Genomic DNA, 19737 nt, shown 5'->3' with positions numbered 1-19737 from the left:
GTCAGCTCTATTTCCTTTATTATATATGAAAACACTCATGCAGAGAAGCCCTGTGAATGTGAGAAATGTGGGAAATCTTCTAGTTTTCTCATTTTTTTTCCTAAGGACTGGGAATATTGTTTTGGAATAAAAAGAATAAATCCTATGCAAGTAAGAAATATAAAGGGTTCAGCTGTTCTAGTTTTGTTCAGTTGTATGAAAGGACTCATACTGTAGAAAATGCTGAGGATAAGCCATGTGGGGCAGTATTCAGTTTTGAGAGTTTTCTCCAAAGGCATAAAAGAATTCACATCTGTGAAAATCCTTTTTCTATTTTTAAAAATTGTAGTAACACTTTCAACTTTCCAGGTCCCTTTGAACAGCATTTAAGAAATCACACTGGAGAAAAGCCCTGTATGTAGAAATGTGGTGAGAACTTTGCTTGTTTCAGAACCATTTGAATTTGTTCAGACTTGAGGAAAATTTTATTTTATTTCATTTTATTTATTTATGTTGAGATAACCACTGTAGCTGTGTGAAAATGGTGTGTGCCTTCATTTCTTTCTTTCTTTTTTTTTAATGTATTCAGAGGTAACAAAACTGCACCCTGGGTTGGAGGGGAGCATTGCATCAGCATGAAGGTTTGAAAGCAACATGTTTCTCTGGGTTAAATCTCTCTTATTGTTAGATTCCATTTTCCCGTATTTTAAGTCTTTTGTGTCTAACGTTTCATTACATATTGTGTATGTTAGTTTAGGCCTCTCCACTCCAGCCTTTGGTACAGATTGGTGAAATGGCTCTTCTGAACTTCTTTCCTCTCTTTCTTTGTTCAGATTTCACCCAGGAGTGCTCTAGCACTGAGTTTCTCCACAGTCCTTTTAATTGTTATTTTTTGAGAGGGGATGAGGCTGTCAGCTGGGACCATAGGGATGTGTCTATGTACCCTGCAGCTGGCCTCTTCCTTTTCCTTGATTGCTTATTGATCTGTTGTTGGCTCTGGGACCACCACTCTTGTCACTTGTGCTTGTTCTAAGGCTCATGTATTGTGCTGTAGGTAGGCACATTAAAGAGAATTATAAAACAATGTCATTTGTGTATATTGTTTAGAGAGGCACTTTTTCAAAATATATTTTGCCCTATACTTGAGTTGCTTACTCTTTTCTTTTCCCAGTTCTGGGGACTGAATCCTGCCTTGTGCATGCTAGGCAGGGATTCTAGCAGTGAACGCTCCGTAGCTCAGGTGGTGAGTTTGCTGCAGCTGTGAGTGTGGACCCCACGGATAACCACATAAGCCGATGTAGCTCTGCAGGTGTTTCCTCTACAATTGCAGCTGATCTCTTCCTTTTTAAAGGTCTTTTATACCAGTGAATTTGTTTTAAAAAAAAACTACATCCAATTTACGTTTTCTTCCCATGAATAATACTTAGGTGGAATATGCCAGAAAACCCAGGCTTGATTTCTCTCTGTGTTTTACAGTACCTCAGTAGCCCTGGAAAAAATTGTGTGATGGTTTTCTTAACACACACTACATGACCAAAGGCTTGGTAAGGAGCATCCAAGTCTGATGTCCTAATATAGCGGCTCTCCCTTCTCCACCAAATAATCTTAAATAAGCTTCTCAAGAGACCTTCACCATAATTTTCTTTCAACAGAATGTCAGGAAATGATTTTGCAAAGATCTCAATGTGGGTTATAACACAAACTTCTGCTTTTGTGGCAAAGCTTGGAAGACCTCTGACCAATCTTACAATTGGTACACAAAGCACTTTCTTGAACTAATCAAAACAACAACAACAACAAAACCTTTATGTATACCCCTACAAAAAATATAAACCTCCATCTTTGTCCCACTGGATGTAAATAAAGATCAGCGAAATTCCAAGCAGTGAACCAAAAAATTTTAAGTGATACCCCTCAGAACCTAATCAATGTGCTCCTGGAACATTCCTTGGGTGTCTAGCCTCATGTGCCCTACATCACTAATAAAGCTACAGCCTCCAATCAGGTGATATTGTGCAGTAGTTGCTGTGGATCGGGCTGTTTCTGCTCAGGCTAAAGGATTCAGTTACTTGTCCTAAGGATTCAAAGCCTCCTAAGCAAAACCTCACCCACAACCTATTCAGGTGTCATGGATGATGTGTGATCATTGGTAAGAGTTCCTTACATACTTGTGTCCAAATGTTGAAGTTTGCCAACATGCCAAAGATGGGTTGATTGTCACTGCTATCTCTGTTCTAGCCTTTTGCTGTGTCTTAGTGCTCATTTGGAAAGGAAGGCCAAAAGAGTGTGCTGTGGCCCTTCTGTTTTTGATAAATACAGCATAAGCATTCCAGTAAAACTTCATCTTTAAAAGATAGTTTTGAACGCTTCCCAGGATTTCCAAAAACTTTCTTTGCAGCCATTGAGCCAGTGTGGCAATTTCTTAGTTTTACATCTTTGATTTAGTAGAAATATTGCATAGAGGCGTGTGAGCACTTGACGCAGTCTGTACTTCTTTGTAATAAATCCATTTGCCAAAGGCAGTAGTTGCAGGCTTGATCCTGGGCAGTGTGAGGGACTGGAGTGAATGCAGCTGTATGGGGTGTAGGCATTGTTTGTACGAGTTCAGTCTTGGTGAGTACATCAGTGTAGGAATCAGACTCTATCTCAGCATTTACCCAAGGCAAATGCTGAGATAGAGAATATCTGTGTTTCTGTAGTTGGTATTTTATTTTTTCCTCTGTGATTATCAGTGACTGTGTTTAAACATTTCAGGATGCCCAGTTAGAACTCAGATTTATCCATATTTCATGAATTAAAAAATGTTAGACTATTAAATATTCCTAGGAGGACTACAGAATCTCCTGACAGGACCTGCCTGTCCCTTTTGAACAGTAGTGTTGTCATATGAGCTGGCAGGTGGGTGGCTACCTTCTGATGGATTTGGGTTTGTAGCTGAGCAAATAGTGAGAATGTACAATGATTAAATGAAAATTAAAATATTCTTTGTCATACCAAAGACATAATTTGGGGGCCAAAGATAATAACAAGTAACCTCTTGGAACTTGAACCACATATTTTCCTTCATGTATGCATTTTCTCACAAACTTTTGTAGTGTGATGCTTATGTCTAACAAACCGAGATAAACATGGAGAGGTTTATTTAATGGTACAGTGTACTAGAAGTTTTAAAGGCTCGCAGCAGGCTTAGATTCCACTATTGTTAAAATTTTATGAAAGACTCTGAAATTCTCAAAATTCTTGAGAATCCCCAGGTGCTGTGGCATACACCTGAAATACCAGTAGCTCAAGATTCTGAGGCAGGAGGATTGTGACTTTTTTTAAAGAGAAAGAATTTTTTAATATTTATTTTTTGGTTTTCAGTGGACACACCATCTTTATTTTATTTTTATGTGGTGCTGAGGATTGAACCCAGCACCCCACGCATGCCAGGTGAGCATGCTACCATTTGAGCCACATCCCCAGACCATCTTTTCATTTTTTAAAAAATTATATATATATTAAATTTTTTTTTTCCTAAGAATCAAAGTCAGTGCCTCCCACATGCTAGGCGCATTGTCAACCACTGAGCCACAACCTTAGCCCAAGGTTTGTGATTTGAAAGGTGGCCTCCCTGGATAAAAAGGAGTAAAGAACTCAGTGAGACCCTGTCTCTAAGAAGTAACTCAAATAATAAATAAAAAAGAAGACTGGGAAGTGGCTGAGTGGTTGAGTGCCACTGAGTTCAATTCCCAGTATCCCCAAGAAAAATGCATTAGAAACCAAGTTTTAATAAACCGTATGATGGGTGGATGGGCTTGTCCATTATATTGTTTTCTTCTTTGGATTCTCAGGCATGGTTTATTAATTCAGGACCTCTGTAAAATTCACCAATTCAATAAAAATCAAGTGTATGGTTTTAAAAATTAATGATATACCAAGGTCCATGAGGAGCAGCTTCCTGCTCTGGGAACCCTCTGTAATTGGTAGTCATCACAAGTGGCCATAATGTCCTTATCATAAAGAGTTTGTGAAAGCTTCTATTTTGCAGGAGTCTCTGAAGGTGCTAAACGTGCCTCTCTTTTCAGAGCCTTTTGGTGGAGGAATTCCATATGGAGGTCTCTGATTTATAGATGATGTCATTGGGGAGCTCAAATGAAACTGATAAGTGAAGAATACGTTACCACCTGGTCCAGTGCAGCCTAAAAGGTGTCAGATTTTCTTGTCTTCAAGGAGTGTGTCAAGCAACCTTGGAGGAGGATGTCAGCAATTTATGATGTGCTCCTGCATAAAACGTGATGCTGTGAGTCTCTGCTCAGGTCATTTGTGAAAAGCTGATGAGTAGTCTGAAAATTTATTTGGTCCTGGTAGTGATAAGGACAATTTGCATTAGAATGCTATTGAAATAGAGAAAACAGAAAATATTAGCCAATTCTCAGGCCAAAATATATACCAGTTGTTGATCAGATAGGATTAGTAATTTTTATTATATTTGGTATTGGGTATGGATACTTACAGACAGGACCAGATCATCATAGTAGCATTAATTTACCCAAGGCAAATGCTGAGATAGAGAATATATGTGTTTCTGTAGTTGGTATTTTTTTTTCCTCTGTGATTATCAGTGTCTGTGTTTAAGCATTTCAGGATGCCCAGTTAGAACTCATATTTTTCCATATTTCATGAATTAGATAATGTTAGAGTATTAAATATTCTGAAGAGCACATCAGATTTTATAGGAATTTTTAGTTTTCATATACCTTGTTTTAACATCAAAAAACATATGAAGTGATTTAATTAGAGATTGATGGTGTTTATTTATTTATTTATTTTTGCTACTGGGGATTGCTGCGACAAGTGTGGCCAAACTAGGAGGTTTTGGCAAGGTTTGATGGGACATTGGAAGAAATAAAGAGTCACACATGTAGAAGATACAACATCTGGGATCAGGTGGATCACTGCTCTATGATGGAGCAGCAGGTCTAAAGAATTATGCCAGGGGGGCTGGGTATGTGGCTTAAGTGGTAGCACGCTCACCTGGCATGCGTGGGGCCCTACGTTTGATCCTCAGCACCACATATAAATAAAATACAAGATGTTGTGTCCTCCAAAAACTAAAAATGTAAATAGACAAATGTTAAAAATTATCTCTCTCTCTAAAAAAAGAAAAAAGAATTACATCAGCAGTCTTTATTGTATATTTTTCATTGATCATATTAAAGACCATGCAAGCATTATTCTTTGTATTTATGAAAGTTACACAGCAACAGTATGCAGCTATTTCCTCCGTTACATTCTATAGTTGGAATGTGCAGTGTTATAGCACTGTGAAGCTCTAAAGAAAGTCCATCCTTTAAAGTTACTTTAAAGCATCCTTTAAAGCACCGGAACTGGTGAAACATTGTGGTTGACTTAACAAGGAACTTTGTGCCTGAGAATGAGGTCAAAGCTGAAAAGTCTCCCACAACAGAGTCTCCCCCATGGAGAGCATTGCCATGGCAACCAGGCATCCTATACTTTTGCATAGAAACTTTTCCAGTCACCAAGCATGCCACTGCCATTACCTCATTAGAGACCTCCATCTTAGACACTTGTCTCCCAATCACTGTCCTTGTCTCCACAGGGGATTGAACTCAAGGCTGCTTTACCACTGAGCTACACCCTCACCAAGGCTCCCCCTCTTTTCTCTTTCTTGAGACAGTGGTGGACTCAGTTGGCCAGGCTGACCTCACACGCATCTAAAACTGGAGCAATGTGGTCTCTGAACCGTTACCCCAATGGCAGTCACATTTGATGGGAACTCAGCTGAAGTGGTTCCATTAAAATAACGACTTTGGAATTCTATAGGATGTGACTACTGTTTCCAACCCATTCTACCAGTCCTGGTAGAAATTTGCAAGTCCATTTCTATGACTCTAGATCATAAGAAAAAATATATTTTTTTTTTCAAATTTTCACAGATGGACCAATATCACACAGACCCTAAGTACTTGTTAATGAGGGCAGGTATTATGGTTAATTCGTGGAATTGTGTGGATCCATTCTGCCTTCTGATTTGTCTTCCCTATTTTCTCTCTCACTCATTTTAGTACAAGGGGTTCTTAACCTCCCAGCCACATCCCCAGACCCTCTTTCATCCCCACGAAAGTAGATGACAGTTGAATGCATACACACACACACACACACACTTTGGTATATCATACTTGGTTGGGATATCATTTCTCATTTTTCTGAGTGTCCATGTTGCAGAATCATATTAGTCATGTAGTCAAATATATACATACAGAATGATGTCTGTTTCAATCTACTACTATCTTTCCTATTCCCACATCCCTCTCCCCTCCCTCCCATCACTTCCCTCAACTTAATGTAAAGTAAAGCTATTCTGCCCCAGTGCCCCCTCCCTCCTGAATTAGCATCAGCATAATAGAGAAAACATCTTTGGTTTTGCGAGACTGGCTTATTTCACTTAGCATGATATTCTCCAACTCCAACCATTTACTAGAAAATGCCATAATTTTAGCCTACTTTCAACCTGACTAATATTCCATTGATCATATATACCACATTTTCTTTATCCATTCATCTTTGGAGAACCACCTAGGTTGGTCCATAGTCTAGTCACTGCAAATTGAGCTGCTATAAACATTGATGTGGCTGCTGAGGAGTCATACATGTGAAAATATTAAAAAAAAAAATAAGTTGCTGAGCAGGAGAAAATATTTTATGTTACACATTTAATTATTTCATAGTATTCAGACTATAAAAGGAACTCTAGTGACTCCATAATAAAATGATCAACAAATTAAAAAATGAATTCTGAATTGTGAACCCCTCAGATATTTCTGCTACTCTTTATGGTGTTTTCTGAGAATGATTTTCAAAATGCTAATTGTTACTTTTTGCTCCCAGTCATCTGGAAGTTTTTAGAGAAAGTTTCTAGTCATCTGCACTAGGCCAAGTTCCAGTGGTTTTGCTAACTTCTGTTGGTGGAAGAATTGCTTCTCTCTCAACTCAATTATAGGTACCAAAGGGGAAAATTAAACAAACTACCAATAGACTCAAGAATATTTGAGCACTTTCTGAGCCCTGACCTACCCTTGTTCACCCCAGTAATAATTCCAGGCCTTCCAGTTGTTTTCCGATGTAGTTTCTCCATGTCCTGAGCATCTAAAATTAGTGACTTCTGTTCCAGGGAGTATATCCTAAACATCCAATTTCTATAAGCCACAGAGACTGAGCATGTGCAAATATTCATACATTACAAATAGTTGGATTTGCATTGTTTGTAACTACTTCCAAAAACTAAAATTTGCAGCAGTCGTGTTAAAAATGTGTTAGAAACCACAGATTCCTGTTTCACCACAGAAAATACAGTACACTCTTCTTCCAGCTACTTGACAGCCTGGAATATAACTCACTTGCCTCAGAAATTTAATGCATCAGTCAAATGGAAACTTTCCTTCACCCTAAGCAGTCTTGTCAGAATGCGTATGATAAAAATCTGAAAGATAGGGGCTGGGGTTCTGGCTTCGTTCATAACTCACTTGAAACTAATGTCTGAAATATGATATGTCAAGAGCCTTGTAAGGTTTTGAACAACCAATAAAAAAAATGGGGAAAAAAATAAAGATTCACTTGTAAAAATGCTGGTGAGAATATAAATTGAATAAAGCTATTTTTTTTATTTTATTATTTTTTTATTGGTTGTTCAAAACATTACAAAGCTCATGACATATCATCTTTCATAAAATTGATTCAAGTGAGTTATGAATTCTCATTTTTACCCCAAATACAAATTGCAGAATCACATCAGTTACACATTCACAATTTTTACATAATGCCATATTAGTGACTGTTGTATTCTGCTGCCTTTCCTATCCCCTACTATCCACCCTCCCCTCCCCTCCCATCTTCCCTCTCTACCTCATCTGCTGTTGTTCAGTTCTCTCCCTTGTTTCCCCCCTTTCCCCTCACAACCTCTTATATGTAATTTTGTGTAACATTGAGGGTCTCCTACCATTTGCATATGCTTTCCCTTCTCTCTCCCTTTCTCTCCCCCCACTCGTCTCTGTTTAATGTTAATCTTTTCCTCTTGCTCTTCCTCCCTGTTCTGTTCTTAGTTGCTCTCTTTATATCAAAGAAGACATTTGGCATTTGTTTTTTAAGTATTGGCTAGCTTTACTTAGCATAATCTGTTCTAATGACATCCATTTCCCTGCAAATTCTATGATTTTGTCATTTTTTTGTGCTGGGTAATACTCCATTGTGTATAGATGTTACATTTTTTTTATCCATTCATCTATTGAAGGGCATCTAGGTTGGTTCCACAGTCTAGCTATTGTGAATTGTGCCGCTATGATCATTGATGTGGCAGTATCCCTATAGTACGCTCTTTTAAGATCCTCAGGGATTAGTCCGAGAAGGGCGATAGCTGGGTCAAATGTTGGATCCATTCCCAGCTTTCCCAGGAATCTCCATACTGCTTTCCAAATTGGCCTCACCAATTTTCAGTCCCACGAGCAGTGTACAAGTGTACCCTTTTCCCCACATCCTCGCCAACACTTATTGTTGTTTGACTTCATTATGGCCGCCAATCTTTCTGGAGTGAGATGGTATCTTAGTGTGGTTTTCATTTGCATTTCTCTGACTGCTAGAGATGGTGAGCATTTTTTCATGTACTTGTTGATTGATTGTATGTCCTCCTCTGAGAAGTGTCTGTTCAGGTCCTTGGCCCATTTGTTGATTGGGTTATTTGTTATCTTATTGTTTATTTTTTGAGTTCTTTGTATATTCTGGATATTAGGGCTCTATCTGAAGTGTGAGGGGTAAAAATTTGTTCCCAGGATGTAGGGTCTCTTATTGTTTCTCTTGCGGTGAAAAAAATTTTTAGTTTAAGTAAGTCCCATTTGTTTATTCTTGTTATTAACTCTTGGGCTATGGGTGTCCTGTTAAGGAATTTGGAGCCCGACCCCACACTATGTAGATCATAGCCAACTTTTTCTTCTATCAGATGCAGTGTCTCTGATTTGATATCTAGGTCCTTGATCCATTTTGAGTTAACTTTTGTACATGGCGAGAGAAAGGGATTCAGTTTCATTTTGTTGCATATGGATTTCCAATTTTCCCAGCACCATTTGTTGAAGATGCTATCCTTCCTCCATTGCATGCTTTTAGCCCCTGAATAAAGCTATTTTTGAAAAGGTTATTAAGGTTCTTCAATAAGTTAAAATAAAAATGTCATATGATTCAGTAGTAGTACTTCTGGGTGTGTATCTAAAAATATTGAGTCATTAGATCATAGAAAAGAGTACATTTATATTTTCATTGTAGTATTTTTCACAGAACCTGGTAAAAGATCTGAAGTACTTTTAAGGCAAATGGTAGGTTGGGCATGGTGCCACATACCTGTATTCCCAACAGCGTCCGAGGGTGAGACAGGAGAATCATGAAATTAGAGCCAGTCTCAGCAACGTATCAGCCAGGCAATAAGCAAATCTATGAGATCTTGTCCGTAAATAAAATATAAAAAGGGAGCTGTATTCGGTGGTTGACTAGCTCTGATTTCAACACACAGCATAATGAATAAATAAATAGGCTCAACACATTGACCCTATGCTTTATCTTCCAAGAAGCAATTTACTTGCACCCTTTCTGGATTAACTGGACAGGATGTGTTACATTCTTTAACAAACTATTACCTGCAGGAGAAATCCAGTTTCAAAATAATGTTTGTAAGAGGAATGCAAGTTACACTAAAGGGGAGACTTTCATGATCTTGTTAAAGACCAGATTCTGGAACTCAGGGAAAGAAAGATAATTCCTACTAACCATAAAATCTGAAAGAGTTTATGATTAAGAATTCAATTATAAATCATGAACATGAGGCTAATTAACCTAAAGTTTTCATGGCACTGGATACTTGAGAGTTTGATATTATCCTGCTGTCAGTCCAAAGTCAAAAAGTGTACCTGGGCAGGATTCTTTAGAATCTTTTTTTGGATCTCTAATAAAAATGGAGAGAAAGAGAGCCATGCTCTTCTCTTTACAGAGAGGACACATTCTCTCTCTTGAAAGTGTCACCTTTTTCTTCCTTCACATCACTTCTAATAAACTCATTGTGTCTGCTTTTTTCTCATGTGAAATGCTCACAAAGAGAAAGCAAAAATCTATAAACTGTCATCGAGTTCTTGGAGGAAAAATTAGAAATACTGCATCCATTTGAAATATAGCATAAAAATAGTTGATAAGGCAAAGAGGGAATGCTGGCATTAAAATTGTGACCAGAGCTGAGTGCAGTGGTGCACTCCTGTAATCCCAGGGTCCTGGAAGGCTGAAGCAGAAGGATCATGAGTTCCATGCCAGCTTCAGCAAGGGAGAAGTGCTAAGCACTTCTTTAAATAAATTACAAAATACTGCTGGGGATTTGGCTCAGGGGTCGAGTGAGCCAATAAGTTCTAGAATGACTTGTTATCCAGTGACAATTAATTGACCCACCATAGGCTGGAACTCAAGATTCAATCACAAGTTCCACAGAAGTCATATGGAAAATAGCTGGTGTCTTATAGATAATGTGGTTAAGTTGTTCCTGCACCCTCTGTCTGACAGGGTCACAGCATAGGGGATGCCATGGCAGAGCTACACCATTTGGAAACTGAAACCATGGGGAAGGTTAAATGTATTCTTTATGATACTCATGATATGGATAATAGAGTATACATCAGTCAATAATAAAATACATGTTGATGGAAATGGCAGGAAAATTCCCAAAATGAGACTAAAGATACACTTAAGACATGCCTGGAGATGTGTTTTCATATCTCTCAGGACACAAACAATAGCGTTATTCCTCAAAAATGTATGAAGAAAATCTTACAAATCTCAAGGTTCTTGAGAAAAACTTAACAATTTGCACTAAGCCCCACATCTAAATCTACAATCTGTGCAACATACATTTCCCCTCACTAACAGGCCCTCCTCTGCCTTACACAGGAATTCATGATAAAAATGGGAAACACATTTTTAATATTAATGGTAAATGGGCTGTGTTGAAGAGCCTGCTCTTTTGTTAAAAATTACAAGAACATAAGAATAGTTGTATTTTGGAAAAGTATCAAAGAAACTCTTAAAGCAGTTAAATAGGTCATATGAAACAGAAAATTACCCTTGGAATTAAAAATAGAATAGTATAAAATTAATATACATTTTAGAAGCACTTCAGAAAAGTGCTTTTAAGTAATAGGCTTTAACTACTTTAAGTGTTTTATTGGGACTTTAGAAGTAAGAAATCTTACCAATAATCATAGGTATGCTTTAAAGTTAAAGGTTAATGATAAAATTATACGTGTGCTTTAAAGTTAAAAGTTAATAATAGGTCAAGATACATGTAGTCGAGTTGTGTAGTCTAGCACTTATTGATTGAGGTGAAAATGTAAAAGCTTTATTGTGAATGGCAAAGGTTACAGGAAAATATTTTAAACCATGCACTTAATATCTTAGGTAATTAATATATTCTGAAAATATTGTAACTCTTAAAATTATGTAAATCAAAGAAATTTTGAGCTTTGAAGCTATCCATTAACTACATGAAAAAACACTTGTAAAAAATGTTTAAAAATAAAGGCCCCTCTAGGGGCAGTGGGTACTTCTGAAGGCTGCTCATAACTTGCAACTATAGTCCTGTCTCCTCCTCTTTCACCTAAGCCACTCATCCTTCAGGATCCCTGGATCTCTGGTAGCTAGGGCTTGACCTAAACAATGGAGATTTAATTTTTTTCTTTTAAATTTAATGTTGAGTTTGTTGATGGGCTGTATTGAAATGTATATAAAATCTGTGATTTCTGCTCATATTCTCATAGTACCCCTCATAATCCTACCACTATGCTCAAGGCAAAATTGCAAATAAGTCTGCTTTTAATTGCTTATATTCCAGTGTCTAGAGATCTGGCACCCTCCATCTCTTTTTCTTTTTCATCGGTAATACTAGAAACTTTAAATTTTATTTGTACTTTTCAAGTACAGCATAAGGTGTGTAGAAATGGTGAGTATATTTTGGACTGGTCTCCTAAAATTGACAAAAGGCAGTTATGCAAGGGAAATGCCATGAATCCTGGAGGATTTGTTAGTAGCATCCTTACTTTCAGGGAAGGTGGCATTCAAAAAGATGTTTGGCGCTTAATTGCTGCCTCAGAATTCTCACATTTTACTGACAAAGCTTTACCAGACTTTGTAGGCAAGAACTGTAACAGGAAGGTTCTTGCTACAGCTTATGGGTCTGTGTTCAATCTCCTTATGTTTTAATTACAGGAAATGTAAAAGTTAAAAGGGAAGATGATAGATATCTTGTAACAGATATTAAATATAATTTAACTAATTGTATCACCAGAAATAATAGAGAAAAAGGAACGATGATGCTCCATCAGCCCTCCTTTGTCTTATTACCAGAAAATATTTCAGCGCCATGGTAGGCTGATGCTGCTTTTCAAGTCTTACAACAAATACACTCCCAGCTAGCGAGACCTAAGTGTGCTCTTGGACTCATAATAGTGAGAGTTGTTTCCTTGGTTTCTTTTATTGCTTCCATGGTGACAGCTTTGGTGGCCATATCTCAAATATTCAACATGCACATTTTCTTAATTATTTGGCTCAGAATACTTCCAAGGCTCTTCACAATCAAATAAATGTTGATGAAAGGAATGAGACCATGCTAAATGCCTTAGAAACTGTTGTCATAAATATAGATAATGAACTTTCCATTTTGAAATTCAAGGAAAGACTTAAATGTCATGCTAGCTATAGGTATGTGTGTGTTACTGCTGCCAAATGCAATGCTTCTTAGTGGTATTGGAAGAAGCTTCAGAACCATTTGTTCGATATTTGGCAGAAGAATGCTTGGATCTTTTGGAGCTGCATCATCAGATTCAAGATACAAAAATGTAAGATTGATTTTTTAGATCCTACTTTTTTTTTAGCTGATCAAATACTTAAAGAATTAAACAGCTTTAACCCTGGAAACATTCTTAAACACTCTGCATGGTATATCCTTGTATTGTTCTCATTGCTACTTATTCTCTCTTGTGTTGTAATTGTAGGATGTTATACCCCTAGAGGAAGAATTCAGGGACTCAAAATAATGACCCATCACCTGCTTTTTCAAAGAAAAAAGAACAGATATGTGGGAAGCTCTTCTGAGTGACATATGCCTTCCAGTCCTGAAGCAGGAGGCTCTGACGAGTCACTACATTTGTGGTGACTTGGGTGCTGTCCCAGCTTAGATAGAGAGGGGGGGTCTTCAGATGTAGGCATTATTTATGAGGATTGACTTACCCTCATAAATCCTCATAAATAATTGTAACCCTGCTCCTCTGGCCTTTTTTGAATAGAACTTTCTAAGGACAAGATTCTTCCAATGAAAGCTCTCTTCTGAATGTGGTCGCTTTCTCACCAGCCTCTCGGACTTTCTCTTGCCCTCCCTTTTGGGGGCCTGAGGCCAAGATCAGAGAAGAAGTCCTGAAGCTTGTGTAAAGGTAAAGTGTGTCTATGTTTTATTTGGTGTCCCTGGAAATTCACATGAGTGCCCTTAAGTTCAGCTGACTTTGCAGGTCAGGGGTGGCAATGTGTAACTGCGTGGGCAGCAATTTGCCTGACCTGCATGGGCAGCAATTTGTAACTGATATTCAGAGGGATTACACACACACACACACACACACACACACACACACACAGTGCTTATATTTTTCAAGAGTAAAAGCTAAAGCAAAAGTGTCCCTGAGATGACTAGATATCCACAAGAAGAAAAAATGTATTTGGATATGTACCTCACATCATGTACAAAAGTAAAATTAAAAAAGGATCAAAGTTCTTTGTGTAATAGCTAGAAGCATAAAAGTCATAAAAACAGTTGAGGAAATTTTCATTACTTTGGATGTGGTTATGGCTATATAATATTTGTATTTATTTTTAATCACGCCACTCAGATAGAATAATCCCAGTTTAAAAGTGGAATGATTTCATGTCAAAATCAACCTTAATGTTATGTGTAACTGAAATTCAAAAATAAAAAATAAAATTTAAAAATGAAGAAAGGCACTGGAGATGTAGCTCAGGGGTAAAGCACCCCAGAGTTCAATTTCCAATACCAAAAAATAATTTATAAAGGAACAAAGACATTTCTCAATGTAATAGGATTAATCTTGACTCTTTTGACACTTCTGTGAGTTCGGTGAAAATGAGAACCATTTTCAAGATAATTCATAATTTGTTAAAAAATATGCCCACAAAATTATAAGAGTTCTCTTTTTGTTGACTCAACAATACATTCATGACTACATGAAGAAGTGCCAAGTATACAGATGTTATTTGGGGTCAGAAGGTAATTAGTTAATATTATTTCTTTTACAGCCCTTCAGCTAATATGATTCCACACAATGCTATGGATCATTTGGCTCTAGAGGAATAATCTTTACTCTTGAGAAATTTCAATTTTATTTAAGTCTATAGATTAAGAAAAATGGATGTCCAGGTTTGACTTCTACAAGGTAAATCTGTTTGGAGTTTTTCAGATAGAAGTCCCCATTGCGAACAGTGAAATTTCAAATAGTATATACGGAAGGCTAGATGAAGTCTATAGTTTAAAAAAACATATTGGCTAAATTATAAATATATTTTTCTTTACCCTTCACAAAATTTATTATGCCACATCATAAACCTCATATCTAAAATCCTGTAGATACTTTCTAAATATGTGGCATTATAAGCAGTATCTTTTGGCACCTGCCTCTAATCCCAGCAGTTTGGGAGGCTGAGGCAGGAGGATCACATGTTCAAAGCCAGACTTAGCAATTGGGCTCTAAGTAAAATTTTTAAAAGGGCTGGGAATGTTGCTCAGTAGTTAAGCTCCCCTGAGTTCAATCTGTAAGGGTCCGGTGAGAGGAAGAGACCACAAGAGACTGTCTTATGCAACAGCAGAAGGGAGGGTTTATTTGGAGACCAGCATGCTGGGGCTCAGAGCTCACTATAGCAAAGAGAGATAGAGCCCTGAGAACAGCTTAAGCAGAGCTTCTATACTTTCCTTGGAGAGGGCAGGGAGAGAAGTTACATTTTGTAGTTTGGCAGTTGGGGACAGCTCATTCTGGGAACAAGATTAACAAACACTTCACAGTTGGGGACAGCACATTCTGGGAACAAGATTAGCAAACAGTTCTTAAGATTTCAACAATGTTTTGTTAAGCATATAGAAAAACGGAGTGACAAGTACCTATTTTATTAACCTTTCAAATCCCTGGTACCAAAAAGAAACAAAGAAAATTTGTCTTTACTAAGAATCTATTGTTCAATGCAGGATCATGAGATTTTTACATGTTTTCTGCTAAGAATCTTGTAGTTTAAATTGTCATATTTACACTTTTCTTCCATTTAAAATTAATTGTGAAAAGTGTGAAATAGTGTTTGAGATCGTGTTCCAAGTTTTATATGGATCATTGTTCCAGATGATTTGAAAACATTTTTCCTGTAATGTCTTGGCATTCTCCTTGAAAAATAATCGACCATAAATTTAAGGATCTATTTCTAAATTGTATTCTTATTTCTTTTTGCAGTAATGAATTTGAATCTAGGAATACTCTACCACTGAGATATATGCCCAGTTCATTTTTTTTTTTTTGGTTTTGAGATAATATCTTGCTATGTTCCCAAGGGTGACCTCAAATTGTCAATTCTCCTTCCTCAGTCCCCTGAGTTGCTGGTACTATAGGCATCCACAACCATGCCTGGCAATATTATTCCATTTAATCATTTTTTTAAGCATGACTCAGTACTGATTACAGTAACATTTTAAAAATAGCTTTGTGAAGATGAACTATATATACATACATAATAAAGGGTCTCTGCTTAGTATTTTAACACATATGCCACATCCACTGATGAAATCCCTTTCTCATTTCCCACCTCCACTCTGTAACCTTTAAAAATCACCAACCTAAGTCCAGGTTTAGCCTCCCACACATGCGGGACAGCATGCAGTGTTTGTATTTCTGTGTCTGGTTTTATTTCATTTTACCACACTACCCTCCAATTTCACCCGATTGTTGCAGGTGGTAGGATTTGATTTTTATGGATGTATGCATACATATATGTCATATTTTCTTTATCCATCTGTCCCAGAATTCCTATGCGATTCCATATCATTTCAACTGGGAAATGCCTCAATAAAGATGGGCATCCAGTTATCAGATGAGTGTTTTATTGTTTTCATTACATACCCCCAAGTGGGATACCTGAATCCTAAGGTAATTTTATGTTAGTGTTATTTAGTTGAGATACTGAAGACTAACCAAAGCCTCATGTGCTTGGCAAACATTTGACCATTAGACTACATCACAGTGCCTTATTTATTATTATTATTATTATTATTAATTTATTTTGAGAGAGCGTTACATTAAGTTTCTTTAACTTCACAGCAGATTCAGGAGTCTGTTTTGATGGTCTCACTTTTATTTTTGGTATTTATTAACTTGAGTACGCTCTCTCTCTCCCTCTCTCTCTTTTCTCGGTTAATTGAACAATCAATTTTGTAAATCCTTTGAACACTCAAGATGTTTTCTTAATTCTTTCTTTTATTCTTGCTCTATTCTTTATCAAAATTCATCCCCAGTGCAATTTGATTACAGTTTACATTTCTTTGTCTAGTTACTTCATAGAGTTGGGTTTTGGTTTGGGCGGTTTTTCTTTTATAATGTAGGCTTTTGTGGTTATGAATTTTCTCCTGAGGGCTACTTTAGCTGCACCTCATAAATTCAGGCATGTTTGTTTTCATTTTTATCCACCTAAACTATTTTCTATTTTTTTTCTTTCTAAAGAGTACACTGTCTAATTGCTTCATGTTTGCAAATTTTTAAATTTTTTTTCTAACTTAATTTCATTGTAGTTACAAAAGATCATTGTCCTGATTTCAGTGCTTTGAAATTTATTGATATTTTTATGGCTTTAAAATGGCAAGTCCTCTACACTGTTTCCTACACAGTGGAGAAAAATATGTAGTCTACTCTTTGGGGCAGAATATTCTGTGTAGTCCTGTAGACCTAGTGTAGTTATATTGTTGTTCAATCAGTTTGTTTTACATGGATTTTTGCTAGTCATTTCATTCTTTCTTGAAAGTGGGATATAACAAATTATCCACCACATTTTGTAGATTTTTTCCCTTTAATCCTGATAGTTTTCACTTCACATATTTTGGAACACTGTTTTTAGACCTGTATACATTTATAACTTAGTTTGTGAGATTGCCCACTTTATTGATATATATCATATATCTTAATTTTTATCACAAATATGCATATATTTAATATATAATTTAATCTATGTAATTACAAGTATATATCATGTCCTTGCCTCTATGTAACCATTTCTGTTACAGATGATTTTGTCTCACATGTGCAGAGCCCTTCAGCTGTTTTCTTTTTTGTTTTTATTTGTTTGTTTGTTTTTTCTTGTACTGGTGGTTTTACCCAGGAACACTTTACAACTGAGACCTGTCCCCAGCCATCTTTACATTTTATTTCGAGGTAGGGCCCAACTAAGTTGCAGGGAGTCACCTGTGAATTCCTTGGGGGTCTTCTCTCATTATGGGGCGATGGAGATTTAGGTTTTACCTTGGGAAATATCAGCAGCACCCCCAAGCCCAATAGATTGCCAAGGCACATGGCATCTAAAAGTTACTAGGTGATATTCATTGGGTGTGACCAAGTTTAAAATTAGCCACTGCAGATTTCAGTCCTCTGTTTCAGATTTCCCAGGGAGATCCTTCTGTACTTTCTCATCAACTTATGGCAGAAAAAAAGGATTGCCTTAACAAAGGTTGAATTTGCCATGGAGACTGCACAGCTTACTAGAATTAATCCACAAGAGCCTGTATATTGACTAACATTTCCCAATGTTTATACTCCTACAGGAGCAAACTAGCAATAATTGGGAATTATTGAGTGGCCTTGCCTGAAATTTTCTGAAGAACAGAAAATTTGATAAAGAGTATCTCATCAAATTGAAAAGAATTTTCTTTTCAAACACGATAAAGAATGTGAAAAAAGGCTCTAGGTTGAAGCATTCCAAAATCTATGCATACTTCAATATAACATGATTTTACTAATGAATGTTTTCCAAAGGTTATTGATATGCCCTGTGCAAATACCCCCATCTCTGAAATCTGGGGGATCTTAGAGTAGGTCTCCACTTGCTGCTCAAGTGACACAATCTGAGGCCAACAGGGACCCCAAGAACTCTGGAGCTCTGTGTTCCTGCAAGAGCCCGGCAGGGGGCGCCCTTCCCACACACTCCACCCTTCTCCTGCAGGATTTTTTAATTGGAGGAGGAATGATGGGGTGTGACTCTCATTCATGCTTTCCCTGCAAGTGAGGATACAGAAGAACTCCAAAGCTGAAACCAAGCCTCTTGTGGACAAGACATCAGGGAGCTAGACTCAGCCCCCTGAAACCTGACCCCTGGCCTCATTTGAATGGCTTCTCCTCAATAAAAGTGTTCAGCCTGTGTGTGTGTGTGTGTGTGTGTGTGTGTGTGTTTTCTGAATCTCCTACTAGATCAGATGGCTGTAACTTGGGGATGCATTTGCTTATCGCAGAAACAAAGCTGTCCATGTTCCTGGAATGACCCCCAAATCCTTCTTCTTGTTCCTGACTATATAATTACAAGAAAGAAATAGATGTATACATAAGGATCATCAGCTACATCACGTGACGTCACATGCAGGCGTGCACTCGTAGTGAAAACAAATTGAAATGGATCCAAAATATCTTAAGAACCACGTGTTTACGTAAAGTTAATCAATTCTACTGTGTTAATTATAGGTTATGCCCTTATCTACAGAAATATCCAAGGACTTTAACTATATTTTCATTGATATCTCTTTTCTTTTTTTAAATATATTTTTTAAGTTGTTGATGAGCCTTTACTTTTTTATTTATTTGTATGCAATGCCAAGAATTGAACCCAGTGCCTCATGCATGCCAGGCAAGCGGGCTACCACTGAACCCCAACCCCAGCCCTCATTGATATTTCTTTTTATCAAGGTAGAAAGATAATTATTTTTCAGAAATTATTTTCATAAATCATTTCAAAGTGTAACCAGGAAAAATTCTAAAAGGAATTTCAACAGAGGATAAGCACACACTGGAGGTCCTAAGAAGAAAGAAATCATCTTTGGGTAAACCAAGGTCTTTGTATTCTAGATTTTTATGATAAAAATATTTTCCTAAATAGAAATATATTTATATTATTAATTAGATAATATAGAAATGTAAAAATAAAGATTTGTATGTACTGGACTGACTAAAAGTTTTAACTGATTAATTCAAGGATATTTCAGGCTATTTCCCTGATTTTACTCTCTATGCCGATACTGAGCTAATATGTTTTGTTCATATTTTGACATGATAAAGACATATTAAAATATTAAGTTTAATTCTGTTAAGCAAGGTCTTTATTGCCTAATGATTCTTATTGTTTAAGGCAAGGATTAATTTGGGTGAATAAATTTACATCCTTGATTAAACACTAAATACATTAAACTGCTGACTTCGATTCTAATTTTTACAATTATCCTTGGAGACTAAATTTGATTGATTCAAAGACTGTCTATTCTTGCATATTTTGTTTGTTGAATCATTTTGAGATCTGGGAATTTTATTAGGACTGAGGTTCTCCAAATTAAAGTTGTACGTTAGTTTTGAGCAATAAAAGTTGCAAACCTTGTTGAAAATTCATGGACAT

The sequence above is a fragment of the Urocitellus parryii genome, chromosome 16, assembly GCF_045843805.1.
Source record: "Urocitellus parryii isolate mUroPar1 chromosome 16, mUroPar1.hap1, whole genome shotgun sequence".
Lineage (NCBI taxonomy): Eukaryota > Metazoa > Chordata > Mammalia > Rodentia > Sciuridae > Urocitellus > Urocitellus parryii.
Note: the sequence above shows the minus strand (reverse complement) of the source record.